The following is a 17,918-nucleotide window of genomic DNA, read 5'->3' as shown; positions in this document are numbered from 1 at the left end:
TTATCAAACCCATTTCCCTTTGAGCTTCACTTCCAGTATAAAAGCTCAGTCATCCATAAGGCACTTTGGACTTCAAAAATGGTGAATCAGACCCATAGCTATGGTATGTGCAACCTTGGAATTCATAATATTCTAAATTAGATTGATATTTGCCCCATTTTCTAGAGCATTGCCAGACCCAGACAGACAGTGTTATTCTGTTGATTGACCCTGCTTTTTTTGTTGTAGCTCAAGACATACCTCCATATCTGACTCTTTTCACATCTGTAATTTAGAAAAGAATAATTCTTTTCCCTTTTTACAAGGAAATACAATTGCCATATAATCTCAAGAGCCCAAAATTAGTTCTTGAATCTGACTTTGTGCTTCCTTCAAATTACACTTTTTTAAAGAAGGAAAGGAAAAGGAAAAATCAAACAAGCTAATTTGGATTTTATAAATAGACCCCCAAACCCCAGATTCTCAGTACACAGATAAAAATTAATTGCTTATACAATACTTTTAAAGTTTATATGGGAAGCATGCATTTCTTTCTAGAAATGGAATCATCTGGGACCTAATATAAATTTTGGAAGAATGACACATTACACTAGATTTATTTATGTAATGTCATTGAAAATCTTCATGTTGGAAATTCCAATCATGAAGCAAATCAAGTCAGAATTATGACACTTGACGAGATACTAGGTATTATTAATTTTATTTTGCCTGTTTAGGTTCTTACATACACTGCAGCATTCTAATTCTTCCTCGTAAGAGCTGGGAATCACAGAGTCTGGAATGTATTTCTTACCATTGCACAAATTTTGGAACTCATGGTCTCCCTTTTATAGAAGAAGGAGAAAAGCCTAGAAGCTATGAAAGGAATTTGAATTTTCCTGAGTCCTACTCACTAGCCTAACTCTTTTATATTCCAGACCTAATAGTTAACTATGTCACACTGAGACAGCAAATGGAGTTTGAAACTATACATACCTACTTATTCAGTACTATTAGAAGACATGAAAATATTATGTTTGTGATAATCAACTATCTACCAAAAAGGGTGGAACTTTTAAAATTTTAGTGTGATCTCAAAGGGTATGGTTTTTAAAACAGTTCTGTTAAAAGACAAATAATTGATCTGATAGTTCCATGTGTCGATAGTCATCACAAAGAGCTTCTAGAGAAAAGAATCTCTTAATTAAGCTAAATTAAACTAAATTAAATTAAACTTCTTGACAATATTTTTTGGTCTTCCCAGAACAGGGTTTGGTGGTCTCTTAACTGAGCCTGAAGGTCTGGTCTGAGCTTTTAGCTCTTCTGTCCCTTGCAACTATTCGTTCTGTCCTATCCTGCACCATTATAAAATAATTATAGTTTACTACTCACAACAATAAGGATCAGTAGCATTTAGGCCAGTACCTCTGTCAGGAGGAGGACTGGATTCAAGAGAACAGCAGAAGGAAAGAGTGTTGAGATTATCCATGTGCTGCAGTTTTGACTCAAACAAACCACATATGCCAAAGGGAAAGTATCTGATTCAGTTTTATTGGCCCTTCTACTTCGAAAACAACTTTGTGATCCTGATAAACTTGCTTTCAAATTCCTGTCTTGGCTGTGCTACTCACAGACGGAGCTAGCAAAGAGGAAAAACAAAGTGCTGCTATTCCCTGTTCCTCACACTCTCCAAACTCTCTGCACCTCCAGCTGCTAACATTCACAATGGTATTCCTCTGCTAATCTCTTCCTGTGTAACACACTTCAAAACATGATTTCTCACATGTAACCAGGGAGAGGAGATACTTTGCATACGGAGAATGAAATCAGAGAGAGAGGTATTTTGAAACTCAGTTTATGACATAATGTGCAAGTTTGGGTGACTCATCGCGTAGGTTGTATGAGGACCAAAGGACTCAGGAAAGAGGGAGACTTAGGCTGACACTACCATTGCAAAGTTCATGGAGCTCAAAAGCATGTACCAACAGGAACTGGAAATACAGTTAACTTCTTACCCTACTAATTCTCATTTTACATACTTGTTTATACATAGCCCTTTCAGCTTTCAGCAGCAGAGCTGTCCGAGATTTGTAATGTGATGTTTCATGGATGAATGAATATGTGAGCTGTAATTATTTTATCCAAACAGGTTTGTTCTATTTAATCACAGTTTAACTAGATTTCAAAATATATGTCTTTAGAAAGCACTGAGGGGGAAAATCTGTATCAAATAAAATCGTATTAATTGTACACAAAATTTAAAAAAAACAGCTGTGTAGAGCAGCACATGAGAGTAGAGAAAAAAGGAGAAAAATCATGTAATTATTTAAAGCTCAGAGATTAACTATTTAGAATCCTACCAGCAGACAATTAGATTAGTAATAGATACTAGTAGTCTCAAACATTGGTAATAATTGATATAATAAAATACATTGCAAAATAAAAATGAATCAAGAAAAGTCCTCTAAAAAAGTAAGTCAGCATAATGACCTAAAAATTAAGGAATAAGACCCTCTAAATTTAACAGTAATTTTTAATCAGAAGCTGAAATACCAAATAATATAACTGAGATGGTTTTGCAGATAGCAATTCATCTGCTGTACATATGAAAAAATTCCAGGGCAAAATAAAGTATAGCTTATAGTTGCATTACACTGTAATAAGCAGATGAATGAAATGAAGTAAGAACTGTACTCAAGCCCATGTAAAACAAGGAATTTTCCATCTCAAGCAGCCAACTGGTATGCTCAGTTTTCATATCAAGGTGCAGTATTTCTGAAGCACTGATTTTTCATCAGGATGGAATCCATAATTCTACAAAAGCGAAGAGGCACAGAATCAGTCCTCTTTTTTTAACAGAAAGGATTATAAAAAGAATTAAAAAACATGGAAATTTTAAGCAGATATAATTGTTCAATTGAGATAAAAGATATTAAAAGTACTAAAAATATGAATGACTTTTTATTCAACTGACAAAGCATCAGATGTTATTTATTCTTTCATCCAACAAACAGAGACCAGTTGTTTGGATGTCAGCTGTTGAAAAAGTCATTGTGTGAAAGCTGAAATGCTCACTGGAAAAGCACAGTTCAATTAAGCATAGTCTGCCCAGATCAGTCAGAGAAGGTCATGCTTTACTGACACACAGGAGTACTGTGAAGATGTTACTGCCATGACTGATGAAAGGAATTCAGTAGATTTATGATACCCTGATTTGACAATGCTCTTCCCTAAGAAATTAATGACTACAGGACAGTGCTAGGACATCAGGAGTAAATGAAACTGTTAGTTAAAAATAAGAGCTGGAAAAAATACACTTGAAAGCTTTTTTTTTTTCTCTAATGTTTTGGGGAGGAATTTTGTAGGTCTAAATCAAACTTCTAGTACACCCATATTATTTGGTTTGCGACAAGGATACTGACTATTTTTAAAAGGCAACTAAACTACAAGATTACATTACCTAAAGGTATCAGTAGATGACCAAATTGACTCTGTTATTTAAGATGCTTAATATGGACCAGCTGGACAACAACTTACTATGGAAAAATAATGTACTGCCCCATGCTGAAACATGAGCTATTTACCAAGTCTTTGGAAAAACTCAAGTATTAGTTAACTGGTGTATACATACATTCAGCAGCTTTTTTAATACCTGCCTGGCAGATACAAATGTGTAAAATTTTCTTCATAAATTCTATCAGTGCCTCTAAGGGAACAAAAACTTCTTATATAAATATTAAGCTACCCAATACAATAAGAGCAGATCTAGTACAGAATCTTAAGAATTTCTGATAGCACATGGAAGGTGTCATCTTCTAAGGAATGCAGCAAGTTTTCAGAGTAATTGCTGAAGAACTCTATCAGATAGACATTTTATATTCCCTCTAATTGAAACTTGTGTTATTAAGTTACATTTTAAAAAATGCTGATTTTTCTCCTAGATGAGAATTGGTATAAAGCAACCAGAATGAAGAACAAGACTGTCAAGGACAAAGTCCAACTGGGCCAGAGAATCAGAAATTATGAGTGCAATAGATAAGCTTGAAACTAGGATAAGGGATAACTAAAGGCTGGATAGAACATACATAATCCACAATGATGGGGTATTATCACAATATTCTTAGAATCAATTAAAACTTTCATTTGGTTTTGTTCCCTGAACTTTTTTCCCCCTTGATGTGGTCTGAAGGTTATTTTTTATTCCTTTGAGAAAAGTGTTTTCTGCAAGGGAGACAGCCTGCCTTTTTAGGTTCACATGTTAGAAGACGCCATGGTGCTTGGAGTTTTCAGCCCCACTGCAGGTACTGTACGTGCACAGGGATCCTTCCCCAGTGAACTCAAGACTCCAGACCCCAACATGATTTTCTCTGCTTCACAGAAAGTCATGTACAAACATTAGGCAGTAGCCTGAATCCCCTACATCTCTGAAAATTGAGATTTCCAGATGGCAAGCTGATCTGACTAGGTTACTGAAACAGTGTTGTAGATACCAAAGGAACTAGAGCAGATGGAGTGACACCCCTATCTGATTATTTTTGAGCAATGGGAAAGGTAGTTCAGGTATGGACGAGCACTGCAGCTCATTATCATTTTAACCAAGCCATCTTTATGTAAAGGTTTTAAAACAGAACCAAGTTACCATGGAAACTGATTGAAGCAAAGACTTGCTGTAAGTTCTTTTCTAGACAACGATAACAGGACTGACAGGTGGGCTGTAAAAGGAAAACGAGTGCAATACAGAGTAAGGCATGTTGATCTGTTTCCCCTTCCTATAAGTGTTGTCATTTATAGCTCTATTTTATCTCTACATTTTCTATGGGGATATAATGAAAATTTTTTAGAAGCTCCCACCTAAATGAACCTTTTATTTTGTCATAATCATATTTGCAAGGGGATATACATGAAAAGAGTGAAAGGGCAGGGCACTCCACTTATTTTCCCAAATTATTCTGTCTTACTAGAATCATCAGGGAGGGAGAGCCATCACTCAGGAAACATATTTGCATAAAGTGCCCTTTTCCACTAGTGTTTATATTTTGGTCTTGAAATATACTCTCAGTACATTTACATCCTAGCACAGTGCTCCCCTTGAGCACTATGAAAGAAAGTAACAGGAATTAAGTTATTTTTCTGAAAAAATACCCCTTTCCCATAAATTTAAAAGTATACATATTTTCTCTAATCCTATTAAAAAATAATAAATTTGTCTCTGTAAATATCTTTCTTAGCCTTCAGTGGAATAAAATAAAGAAGTTTGGAATACCCAGCCCTCAAAATAGAGTGCCAGAGTTTTAAGAAGGGAAATTGGCAGATTGAACAGCAGAGTTTGTACCTTTTCCACTCGGAATAGTTAGCAGTCAGCCCTGGAAAATATTTTGGCATATATATATATATATATATATATATATATATATGCAATTTTTTATTTATTTTTTAGTTCTAGTTTTAGGTTTTTTTAGTTCTGTGCTGGGTGTTTCTACCTGCTGTGCTTAATTTCAGAATCTTGTGTTATCATTAGAGAAAATAATGTCTTTTGCAGTATCTATCAAAAGGAAAGCAGAAAAGAGAAAGGAGAAAGGAGAAATTCTTGATTTTGCCCTGATACTTTTCTAGCCCAAAGTTTCTTCTTGGTTCCACCTCCCAGCTGGAGCTGTGGTTGTACATCCTGACACAATCCATAAAGCAGTTTTCTTCCAAATTTTAAGAGGTTTGCTGTCATCAACAGACATGTTTGGTCCCAGTACACCAGAACCACAACAGATAGTCACCTTTTCCAGCACGTTTGCCTTACAGCTAAAAGTAACAGCAGCTGCTGCTTTTGTTGTCAGAAGTAAATATATTTCTCACCTTCAGTCTCTGCCTTTCTCAGCACTGAGGGGGTGGGGACGTGACAGATGGTTCCTGCTAAGTAATCACAGATAAAACAGTATTTGGTGTATAGCATACATTTCCAGGCAAATAAGAATGCTTTTCATTTAATATCATCCCCGTGAAAAGCTGGATACTTAATAACATGTGGCATGCTGTAAGGCAACACATCTTACATGTTTAAGTGTATGAAGATGAGACTAGTGGCAGAACTCTGTGATAAATGACGCACAAGCCAACCTTTACTTGTCATAAGTGAGTTTTGATGACTATGTTTATTGTATGTAGAGCTTTCTGGCAATGAGACAAAGGGAAACATGAATCCTAATTCTACTCTTTTTAAGATAATTACATCTTTTGTTCTGTCCACTATACAATATTTGTGTGTCTCCCAGCCACAGAAACCTGCCAGTCCAGGCTCAGCTGTCAGGCATGCTTTTGCACAGGTTTGTGCAGTCCTTGAGACTGGACATTCAAGGACTCCTTGCTGTAAAGGTAGAACCATTTAAAGGAAGCCATTTTAAGTATTTCTATGCTTTTCGTCTTCATTCTGAAACAAATCCTACTGGGAAAGGGTCAAAAAATATAGCTGCTGTCCTTCTCAAGCAAATAAATTCCCCATAAATGTAAAAATTATTTCAAAATATTTTTTTAATTCTAGAAACAGTATCCCAATATCCAATAGTTTAATACAATTGAAATTCTTTGTCACTGTTGTACATTCCCAAATTTTAATTATTTTTTGTATCTGGTTGTATGACAAAAATGTGTTTTTTCAAATAATCATCATCAGATTGCACAAAGAGGTATTTATCTTGAACTCTAATTAAGGAAGTCAGAAGATTAGAAATAAGAATGTTGGTAAAAAGTTAAGGTTGTAACACAGGACAGTGTTACACAGGACAATTTTAATTTACAAATTCTCACCTCAAGTCATGATTATTCAAAAGCAAAGGTGGGGAAAGATGCATAAAAGATGGAGGAGGAATTGTTAGGAACTGGAAAAAGCCAAGATCTAAGTTCTGTGGGAAAAAACAATCACATCAAAAAGAAACAAATCTCCCACCAATCAAACAACCAAAGAAAACCCCAAAACAAAACACACCACCAAAAAAACACCAGAGTGATAAACCAGAAAACAGAACAGAAAAACCTTAAAATAACAGTTTACAAATTTGCCACTTGCAGTCTAAGGATAATTCTACCAAGACTGATCAGGATTCTGTGAAAATCACTGGACTTTGCAGAGGTGTCTCAGATAGGCACCTTGTAAACTTCAAGACCAGGCCTAAAAGAAATCAGGTCAGTGCTGCAAGTAAACTAGTCTGTGACACCTCTGAGTGGTCACTCTGACGGTGTTGTTTGGGTTTCCAGAGGACAACTTGACAAACATTTGTAGTCACTGTTTCTCATAAGCATGCATTTTCAGTTGTAAGACACACATTATTTCTACATGTTTGTGCTGATACATTTTGTGCAAAAAATGTATATAAATAGGTTTTGTGCATGGATTTAAGTGGTTAGCAGTATAAAATTATTTCGGTATTCATATCTATTAACTTATTACTTCAGTACTTAACCCCAAGTCTCCAATTGTTCCTCTCTTTTCATGGAAGACAGAAAAAAAGTAGTGGAACAAGAAGGCTGTCATTTACACATATGTAAGTCATGCATTTTTGTCAATGCAGGTTTTCCAGTACAGAGTCCACACTGGTTTCATATGTGATGAGGAGACAAGCAAACAGTGGAGAACAGCAGTAGATACGACGCCGATAAGCAAGAAAGAAAAATTAAGGACAAAAAGACGGAGCTGTTTCTAAAAAATCAGGTAAGGGATTCAGGTGATTCTCTATAAAGTGTAACATGTACAGTACAAAGAATTGTGCCAAATAGTTTATCCTCCCTTCCTAGTATTTCTGAGAATTCCTTCTATATGTGTCTAGGACATGTGTGCACACAATACATATACCCTACTAACTTAGACAGTGAATTTACTTTTTGAGCAAAATTGCTGTTACACTCAGTGCAAGTATTTTTTATACTGGTATCCTACATTTCTTTTAATAGAATCCATTTCCTATATTTAATTTTATTTCCTTTAAATAACCCATTGTACTAGTTGCTACGGGAAGCCAATTGATTAGTGGTTTGACAGAGGAGTGAAAGTGAGCTGTGCTGTGTGTGTTCCTGTTCCTTCTCAACAGCCCCAAGTTCTCAAATCTTACAATGTACTGTCCTCAAACTGATCTCTTGGGGCGTTACAAGCACACTGCAGAAAAGCACCATCTGTTATCACCCACCCCTTTCTTCTACAGCAAGAGGTGTAAAGTGTTTAGAGCTTGGTCACACTTACATTTCCTAAGCATGACCAGAGAGGAGTAGAAATATATTCACCAAAGACCAAATCTGGATGAACAAGGAAGAACAATTCATCATTTCCTCTTCTGCTCATCTGCTTTGGAGAAAAGTTGCTGCAACCCTTGTAGTGTCACAGTGAGAGCATAAACATAATGGACTATATAATCTCTAGTCCCTAAAACAAACTGGACACTAGGCTAACTGCATGTCACCTGATGGAACTATTCATGACAGAAACATCCTATAAACTTTTTAGCAATACTTTCTTCTAGAATAGTCTGAAATTATATTTTGCCACAAACAAAAGATGGAAAAAACCCCATAGCTAAACATTACAGATCTATCTACTTAATCAATCCATCTCCTTTCCACTGACAAAACTAAAGCTAACCTAAGATGTTGGTATAGCAACACACATGAATTATTACAAAATGGTAATTTACAGGTTTTTGCATTCCTAAATAATACCATCAGCTTATCACACTCACTTACTATATCCACAAAACAGAAATTCCTTTAAAGTTTGGCCCTGTAGAAGTACTTTAACTCATCTACAAAATCCTTACTTATACTAATATTTAGTTATCATAGCATCTAATGCTTCTAGACAGCATGTTTCAGAATACTGACTCCAAACCCATGGAAATTCACAACCGAAAAAAACACTTTCTATGAATTCCCAAGAGATCTAAAGATATTAAAACATACAAAAATCCTTAGCCAAGCCTCACAAACTATACAAAACCCATTATTACTGTTAACATATCAATTATGTTCCACAATCCATGATAACACAATACTCTGCTCATGATAACTTTCTGCAGTTTGGTAGGACTGCCACACATTGAGACATTCTGCCAGTTCCTGGTGTGCTGTTGATTGATAGCTGCTGCATGCTTGCAGAGTATCAGTAAGGATGGGAGAAGCAGCATCATACATCTAGAATTTCTCTACTACATGCAATATTCATCAGTTACAAACTTGGGAATGTCATACTGTAAAAGCTGCATGATAAAAGACACTGCCTGGTGTTACAGCAGATTCCATTTGCCATATGGTATGTTATTATTCTGTATTACCTTGGGGAGGGCACTAAAAGTGAAAGAACACACTCAAGGCATATAGAAAAATGAGGGCAAATTGCATAGTTCTTAATTATATCAGTAAGGTCTGTAACTGAAACAGAGATGAAACTAAATCAAGAGCTGAAAGTGCAATACACTACCTTCCAGCTACTAAAAAGTAATAAACTCTATCAGGAATATTTTAACAGGGAAAAAATTGCCAGCCATGAAATGTAGTGACCTACAGACAGCATTAAAGCAGATTTGACTCCAAAGTCAGGAAATGCTATGTGCAATGCTACACATATTCCCAAAATATGGTTTTACATTAAAGATAATTTTTACATGGGGTAGGCTGGAGAAAACATTTAATCAGTAATCTCTAAATGCGATTCCATAAGCACAGCTATAATAAAACCAATACATGAATTATTAAAACAATAGGAGAATATTTGCTGGAAACAGTTAAAGTAAAACAATAATAATAGTGTCCATTTGATATCAGGTAAATGAGCTGTCCCTAGGATCTAAGAAATTTCAAAACAAACAACAACTCCAAATTTTAAAAGGCTTTCTCCTTACAATATATCAGAATTCACAAGCAGAATTTTCTGACTGAAACAAAATCCAGCCAAGGTTAGATCATTCTTTGGGACCTATTATTCAGTCACCACTGAAATTTTAAATGACAAATACTGTGGTACCAAATACCAGAAACACACAGCCCTACTGGTTTTAGGAGTAGTTTGGCTCTAAATGCTGTAGTCTATTGAATAAGACATTTTAAGACCTGTTTAAAGAACAGAATATTTTCAAATTATTCATGATAATTGTGCAGTATTTCAGATGACATCTTCAAATCTGTCATCTATGCAAGTGTTCAGTTTGAGCAGCCAAAAAGTAGATTGCTCCATTTAGCCAGACCTCTAGCAGGATTAAATCAGATAAATTTGAACTCCAAATATTTCCTATTATGGGTTACACACTGTGCTTTCCTGTTACTTTTTAGCAGCTATTAGGAATTTTTTTTAAGTTCTTTTGACAAGACATTTAAGTGTCTCAATGTCACTTGAAGAAAACAGAAGCTCACAGGAATGTGAACAGAGGATCATGGCTGCATGGCCCTTGGTAGCTTGTACTCACTACTAAAACCCACTGGGTGCAGTTTACCAGTCTCAAGGTTTGCCACTGCACTGATTAACATCTGTAAATGCTGCCCAGTAATGGTAGGAGGGCCAAGCTGCAATTGCTGAGCAAATTACTGCATCCATTTTCATTTCTCAGCTAATGATAACACCAACTCATAACACATTCTCCAGTCTCTTATCAAAATCTGTGAAGTTTTCAGACATTTCTGTGTGTGTGCCATTCATACTTCTGTTCCAGCCATAAAAAAGGCTGATGGCAGAAATGACTGATGTCAGTAAATGAGGGTAATTATTCAGTGAGAGATAAAGAAAGAAAGGGAGATATAAAGGGAAGGGAAAAGCCACTTCTCACTACTATACTCAAGGGTGTTCTTCCTTTTTAAAGTGAGGAGGAATCTTGAATATGAGTTAACTGACAGCTCAAGTTTAAAGACACAGTGTTGCAAATAAACTTGCTAAATTACCAAATTGTCTATTATTATTTTCTTTAAGGGAAGTCTGTTTATTATTACATGACAGAGTAATATTTATATGTTTTTTTCTTCCAAGACTGAATTCAATTCCATACTAATGAAAGATAACTGGTGTTCGACAGAATTATTGTTTACTTTACCCTACTACATTAAGAATTTAAAACTGCATTTTAAATACTTTGATTTCTGCTATTCTGATAAACTTTGTCACCTTGACAACAAGCACAAATGAATGTGCTAGTTATGATAAATTTTCAGTGCAGCAGTTTTAAATTGGGAATGGAAAATAACTTTTTTAAATACTTAGTAATTTCTTCTGAAAAGATAGAAATGTTTAATTATGGGAAATAGAATGTCAGTATGAATTCTTCAGACTAAAATCTTATCATAGCATGGTTATTATTTCTACTACTATTTTTTACTAAATTTACAAAGTATTCAAGTTTCACATTGAACAACTCAGAAAAACATGAAAAAAATTATAAATGAGAGAGTTTGGGAGTTGAAGTCCAGGAAAGAATCATGTTCGAAAGTTTTCTCATTATGTTGTTTTTTCTGCTAGTTCAATTCATTTAGGCACTTAAATTTTTTGATTAATTGATCATGACAGTACTGTAGTATAATATTGATTATCTTAGATGTGTTCACTTTCAATGTCTTCAGTTAGTTTAAGAAAAATGCCAGTAAGCCAAGAATTTGCTGTGTTTCAGAGGAAGAACATTCAATTACATTCAGCAAGAAAATCTGAAATAAAGTATTTTTATCCAACCACAGTTTTTAAGTAATCAAGGCTAAGTGACAGTATCTTAAGAGGATTTCAGAGAGGACAGAATCTTAAAGATATAACCCTGTCAATTACACACATGTTGGTTTTAGTGAAAATTCAGTATTTGAAAATTTGGAAAACTGGTTATATAAATAAGAAACTGGTTATATAAATAATAACTGGAATAATAAAATTGTTAGTACAGTCAACCTCTGAGTTTCACTTCCAGAGGCACTACTATATCCAATTTTATAAATACACCTCTATTCAAAAACTTGAAAAATAAACAACTGCTCTATGTCTTAGAGGTGCCTCATACCTAGCTAAATACAATTTGTGTATATTTAGGGCTTCTTTTGATACATAGTTCAGTCATCATTTCTCATATGTTTCTTCTAAAAAGATACTCTGCTGGATATTTGCACTACATCATGAACAGATGTTATACCCACTCCGCTGATTTGGGTTGAGTACTTGTATCTTCACTGGGTTATGAAGTGTTGAAATCATGAGTGAAAAATAATACAGAAAAGAAAATATTTAGGATTTAAGTGCTTTTTCTAAATGAAGTTATTCACAGCATATTGTGGACTAATGCTTCCAAATTCTTCCTTAGTCTTCTTCCTTATTCTGCTTCCAAAACACTTCCTCATTCTAAATTGAAGTCTTTTTATGCCAGCAAAAGCTGACAGACTCTCAAGGTAAACAACTGGCAAAGTCTCAAATCCTGATCACTCAGGATGATTTTCTGAGTTTCTGTAGAAACTTCAGTATCATTTGAGTAAGGCCACAATGTGCCCTTAACAGCCCAGTGATGTTATTTGCTATTTTTAGGGGAAACTTTTGGTTAGCAGATCCCATTTTGCAAGTGAGGCCTTTTAACTGCACAAAGGGCCAATCCACCCACTAGTACCGAACAGCTTCCTATCCCCATATTCCCAGAGATGTGCATCTGTGGTTTTGATATACTGTGTAGGTTTGAGGGAAAACAATTATTTGAAGTAAACAAAAGAATCTGAAAAATGAACAAGATGAGAAGTATTGAACGGTGTTTTCTGAGCAAGAATCTGCTACCCTTGTTTACACCCTCATCTCCAAGAACACTACACCTGATCAAGTGCATCCTAAAAGCAACATTAATTGCTTTCCTGGAACAGACTAGTGAACTGCATGCTCAGATGATCTCTATAATTTCTTATTTTTAAAGCTAGTGACTGCAATAACATCATGGTAGCAACAATTATAGTATAAATCATACATAACTGTGTAGGAATAAACCTGCACGGCACCTAAGCCTCCATCAAAATGCAATAAAGTGGGAGGAGTTTTTTAAACTGGAAAATACAAGACTGAGTAGGACTGAAAATACTCTTTTATAATTCCCTGCTTATCCCAGCAAAAAACCATCTGATTTCTATAAAGTGAGTTAAAACATAAGAGATATAAATTCCTTTTAGCTGTTTAGAATATTTTTTTTGACATTGCAGATGACAGTAAATTTGATTAATGGTTGCTGATAATTGGAGTTTCATTCCAGTGGTTATTGCTTGTCAGTAACAATGAATAGCTCCACAACCCCCCCATTCATTTCACAATATTAAAGACTGATGGCTTGTGGGAATTATGCTAAACTAGCACATTCAATTAGATTTTGAATTTTATAGTATATTGAATAACAGTTTATGGTTTTATAATAGCAGTGATAGTTTACTGTTGCATGGTAATCAGTCCCATTACATGTATGTATATCTGGAGAATTATAATTTCTATACTCATTAGAATTACTCAATTACATGTTAACATTTCTTTAAAAGTACAGAGTGCTTTCGTCTTTATCAGAAAGATGGTTTTTAATAACAGTTACATTGGTTTTGTCAGTATCTGATGGGCAAGCTGCAATGTTTAAGGGATGCAAAAGCAGCTCATGCTCCTTGCTATCAAGCACTAGCTGGAATGACACCTGGGATGGCCACCCAGCTGCAAGTGTCCTGCTACAGCTGGCAGGGCTCTACATAGCAGGCAGTAACTGTCTCATCAGATCATTCCCCAGAATGGTAGGAAGAGAGGAGGGGAAATCTTCAGTAAAAGGAAAGACACAGGTTTTGCTGAATCACCTCCAAATTTGAGAAGTATCCTCACCTTTGGCCATTTCTCCAGTAAAAAAGACTTCATGCAACCTGAAGAGGGGACACAAAGGAAAAAAAAAAAAAAGAAAAACAACAAAAAAACACAAAGCCCCACAACAGGAAGGGAGAAGGAACTGGCAGAGAGAAGCCCATGACAGAGAAAGAGCTATGTAAAATAAAGTTGACTGAAAATGTTGTCTGCCTCAGGACAAAATGGTGCACAGAGTTTGATCTGAGAGACTGGAAAGGGTATAATTTTTTTTTATGTGACAACATAAAACTTAATAGAACAATTTTTAAAGTTTTTTAACTGAGAAAGCAGCAGGCTCTGAAATTTAAGATGCTCATAAGATAAATCTTGAAAACATAAGTATACTAATAAAAATTCTGACACTCAGGAGGCCAGTGCATTTACAACACAGATATCTATATTTTCAGGAGCTAAATCACATATCATTCAGTAAAGTTTAACAAACTGGAAAAAGAAACAAAGCAGAGAAAGAGCTTTATAAAGTTAACTTAATTAGGAAGGCACCTATTGATTTCACTTGCATTAGTGCTTATGCATAGGACTCTCCTTGACCTCAATTTCCTGATGAAGAGAATACCAATTGTATGAGAATATTATAAATAAATGTTTCCTCTGCTTGTCCTTTTATTTCAAAATGCTCTTAAAATCTAGTGATAAATTTACTTTTCTAGTTTATGCTTAGACAAATTATCTAATTTATCTCCCAAATACAGAATATTCTACTAATTCAATCTTGTCATTTTCTTCCAAGCAAGGAAGTTGTCCTAGTGTAATACAAGGTAAGATGAGAATATATCTCACAAAGCACTGATTTAGCAAACTAAATTAAGGAGCCATCAGTAAAAATGAGAATGATAATTCTAGCAAAATTCCAAGTCAAAACTACCACCCATTACACATTCTATTTTATGTAATAATTTTCCATCCAGCAGTGATCATTTCCAAGTCAATGCTAAACTCAGAATGAAGTCAATGAGAACAGGATCAAGACCTTTCTTATTACTATTTGATAAGTTTGTGCAGGTTTTCAAAAGCAGAAAATTACTGCTGGTGATAGGGGAACCTCCAAAGATGTACTTGTTTGTTTCATTGCAAAAATCGTAGTATGAAAGTTTGGTTGATTATACAGATACATGTAAAACCTCTCTGACTTTACTTGTGGCCTTTGGATCATCTCTTCAGAAATATTTTTTCTCATGCTTTCATTATATTACTATTACTTATTTGTTGCGTATTAGCACTTCACAGCTCTAATAACCATTTGTTCTGCTGTGGCAGGAACTGCATAGACCAGGTGAAACCAAGGGCAGAATAAGTTTGGACTAAAATAAAAAACTACCCAGCTTTGCAATTCCCAAAGCAAATTTTGGCTAAGTGTAGATCAGGCGACTTTTTAGACCAGTTGTTTTTCTTATAATTTCTTTTCAATCCCCAATGTTATTTGGAAAATGAAATTTGAAAAAAAGAAAAGAAGAGAAGCTATTAAATTAAATTCACAATTATTACGTAAACATCATGACTAAGAAGAACGAAGTACACGGCACGTATATCAGTAATCCGATGGAAAAGGACAAGGGAATTCAAAAAAGTAATTCACTTCTATTCATTGATCCAATTTAATGAAACTTTAATCTTTCTATTGTAAAACACAAATTCAGGCATTGCAATGCCTATAGATACAATTCTAATGTCTTATTCAGACAAATCATTTTCACTGGTCAGTAACTCTCAGGTTTGATAATATCAGCAGAGTCCCATAACATCCGTCCCATATCCCACACTGAATTTATTGGGTGTGCCTTCTTTATTTAATCTCTTAAGAACTTCTGGTAACATCATATATTGGCAATTCAATTACTGTTTTCAAAATACAGTCTTATGAACACATAAGGGAACTAGATATTTCCTTAAGTAAACTCTAGGGTGTAGATTCCAGCTTCTGTATGCCTTGCTCCTTCTCAAGTACCCAGCAGTTTTAGTATGCCTTGGGCCATAAGATAATTCAAATGTGCATATATTCAACAGCACAAAACTCATCAGAATATGCATGCAAAAATTCAGGAGCTGAAACCTACATTTTTTGCTTTGAAGAATTGTTTGTTTTGTTTCTTGGGGTTTTTTTTTACTATGAATAGCACCTGTAAGTATTGAGCACAGCAAAGCTAAGCAGAACATAAGCTGGAAGCAGAAAAGAGGAATGTAGGCCACACAAATATTCTTTTGTTCAAATGAAATTGAGGTTGTCTGAGTACATTTTATAAACTCAGACAAAGCATCTGGTAGAAAAGCTCTCACTAAATTATTAGCTACTCTATCTTTTCAGAGGATGTTGTATATTCTAGTGACTCTGCCCAGAAAACTAACTATATTACTATAAAGTGGGAATAAATTCCCCCATATTTACTGTGCTCTGGAAGATTATAACATCAGAGATAAAGACCTTTAACCTTACCTCTAAAACCTATGCATTTTTAGAATTTGTAGGTTTTCTGCTTTTTTACTAATGGTAAGTAATGAATGTAGTGCTGGAGAATTTCATCTAAGAGAATAAATTTAAAACTTAACATTTTACTGCTGCTAAGTTTATGCTTACAGTTTGTAGTTTCATTCCTGCCCTTCAGAAGAAGTAAGATTCTTTTAGCCTACACTGTCAGTGTAAAAATTCTCTTTCCCCTCCTTCTGCCTTGCACATCAAAAAACACCCCCAAAAACATCAAGAAGAGTTTGCTACAATTTTCAATAGAAGGCTCATCAGTATTTGCTATAATTTCACAGCAGGAAAGAGCACACAATTATACTAAGTTTTCAATAGATGTCTGTATCACAGCTTCTACATTAACATCATTGCTATGCTTATCAGGTGCATGGGTTCACACATATGCCTTCTCTGATTCGTCCTTCTTACTTTCTATAACTCACATTTAATAAGCAGACAAAAGCTTCTCTGAGCTATCCCAGCAGGAGGTAATTGTCCTATACTCTCTGCAGTTTCCTCTCCAGCACTGTAACATACATCAGTTGCTAATAGGTAATTAATTAGTGCACTTGCAGTTCAGTCTCTTAAAGAGTGAAAATAAATTTTATGGCTTTAACCTAGAAGAACATGGACTCAAAACACACACATATTTAAACAGGTCAAATTACTTCCTGGCACATGGGAGAAGGAGCTGTAGATTTGACTTTTACTGCAGGTGGCACTTGACTTGATGTTCACTGATTGTATCAATGACCAGGATGACTTCTTTGCACCAAACACTGGCAAGTATGCCCTCTCCTCTCATGGAAAAACTATTTATCCACTCCTACAAGAGGCTGTACCTATGACTACAACTGAGACAGTAATTAATCAGTCACTCATCTGAATTTTGCTTACACTCTCCTGAAACTGACAGTCTTTGTGAGAGACAACTAACCAGTCTTGTCAGTGCTAGGAATATAACACTTGAATTAATTCATCCTAGAAAGTTAAAGACTGTATTGTCATCACTCGCCCGGACTTAATTCAGTAGCTCACATTTACATGCATACACTGAAGAGAAAAACTGTAAAAATTTACCATTTTTACTAGAAATATTGCTGACACCTATGTGCATTAAGCAAATTATGCCCAGATATCTTGGAAACCACAATAAACAGAACTTTTTGGAAAAATTCTAGTGAGCAGATTTTATCAAGATCTGTTTTCATAAACCAGAAGGATTTTCCTGAAGTGTTTTGGATTTTACAAATTTTCACTGAATGGAAGTCACATTGATAGGATCACTGTCTGGACTCCTGACAGATTGCCCCAGGAGATTCAGAAATGTTTCAGATTTTTTTAGGTCTGAGCAAGTATGATGTTTTGAGAAAAACTGAGATTAATTCATGCAAAATGTAAATCTTCTTTTAATAAGATTTTAAGGCATACTATTCCCACTTTTCATATCTGGTTCTCAAAGTAACATTGAGAATGACCTCTAAGAGGTACTTTAAATTACTGCTTAAATGCAGCTATGTCATCATACAAACAAAAGAAAAAAACCCATTCCAAATAAAATAAGTTACAGATGATTTTTCAGATACAGAACTAGTGCAAATTTCAAGAATTTTTGCCAGAAATTTTTGT

General features: G+C 34.9%; 1 protein-coding gene and 1 long non-coding RNA gene across 20 annotated transcripts in view; one reads left to right on the top strand and one right to left on the bottom strand.

Moving 5' to 3' along the window:
* LOC111932129 (uncharacterized) overlaps positions 1-17,918 on the bottom strand; it is a 291,751-nt gene that overhangs the window by 175,983 nt on the left and 97,850 nt on the right. The gene's annotated exons all lie outside the window — the stretch shown is intronic.
* Positions 1-17,918, top strand: part of B3GALT1 (beta-1,3-galactosyltransferase 1) — a 174,999-nt gene that overhangs the window by 71,618 nt on the left and 85,463 nt on the right. For all 15 annotated transcript variants that reach the window (XR_015288955.1, XR_015288957.1, XR_015288963.1 and 12 more), the window contains exon 2: positions 7,536-7,675. The gene's annotated coding sequence lies outside the window, so the exon portion shown is untranslated. The remainder of the gene's footprint in view (positions 1-7,535; positions 7,676-17,918) is intronic.

This window comes from Cyanistes caeruleus, chromosome 7, assembly GCF_971803275.1.
Source record: "Cyanistes caeruleus chromosome 7, bCyaCae1.hap1.1, whole genome shotgun sequence".
In the NCBI taxonomy this organism is placed as follows: Eukaryota; Metazoa; Chordata; class Aves; order Passeriformes; family Paridae; genus Cyanistes; species Cyanistes caeruleus.
Note: the sequence above shows the minus strand (reverse complement) of the source record. Positions and strands in the feature narration are given on the sequence as shown.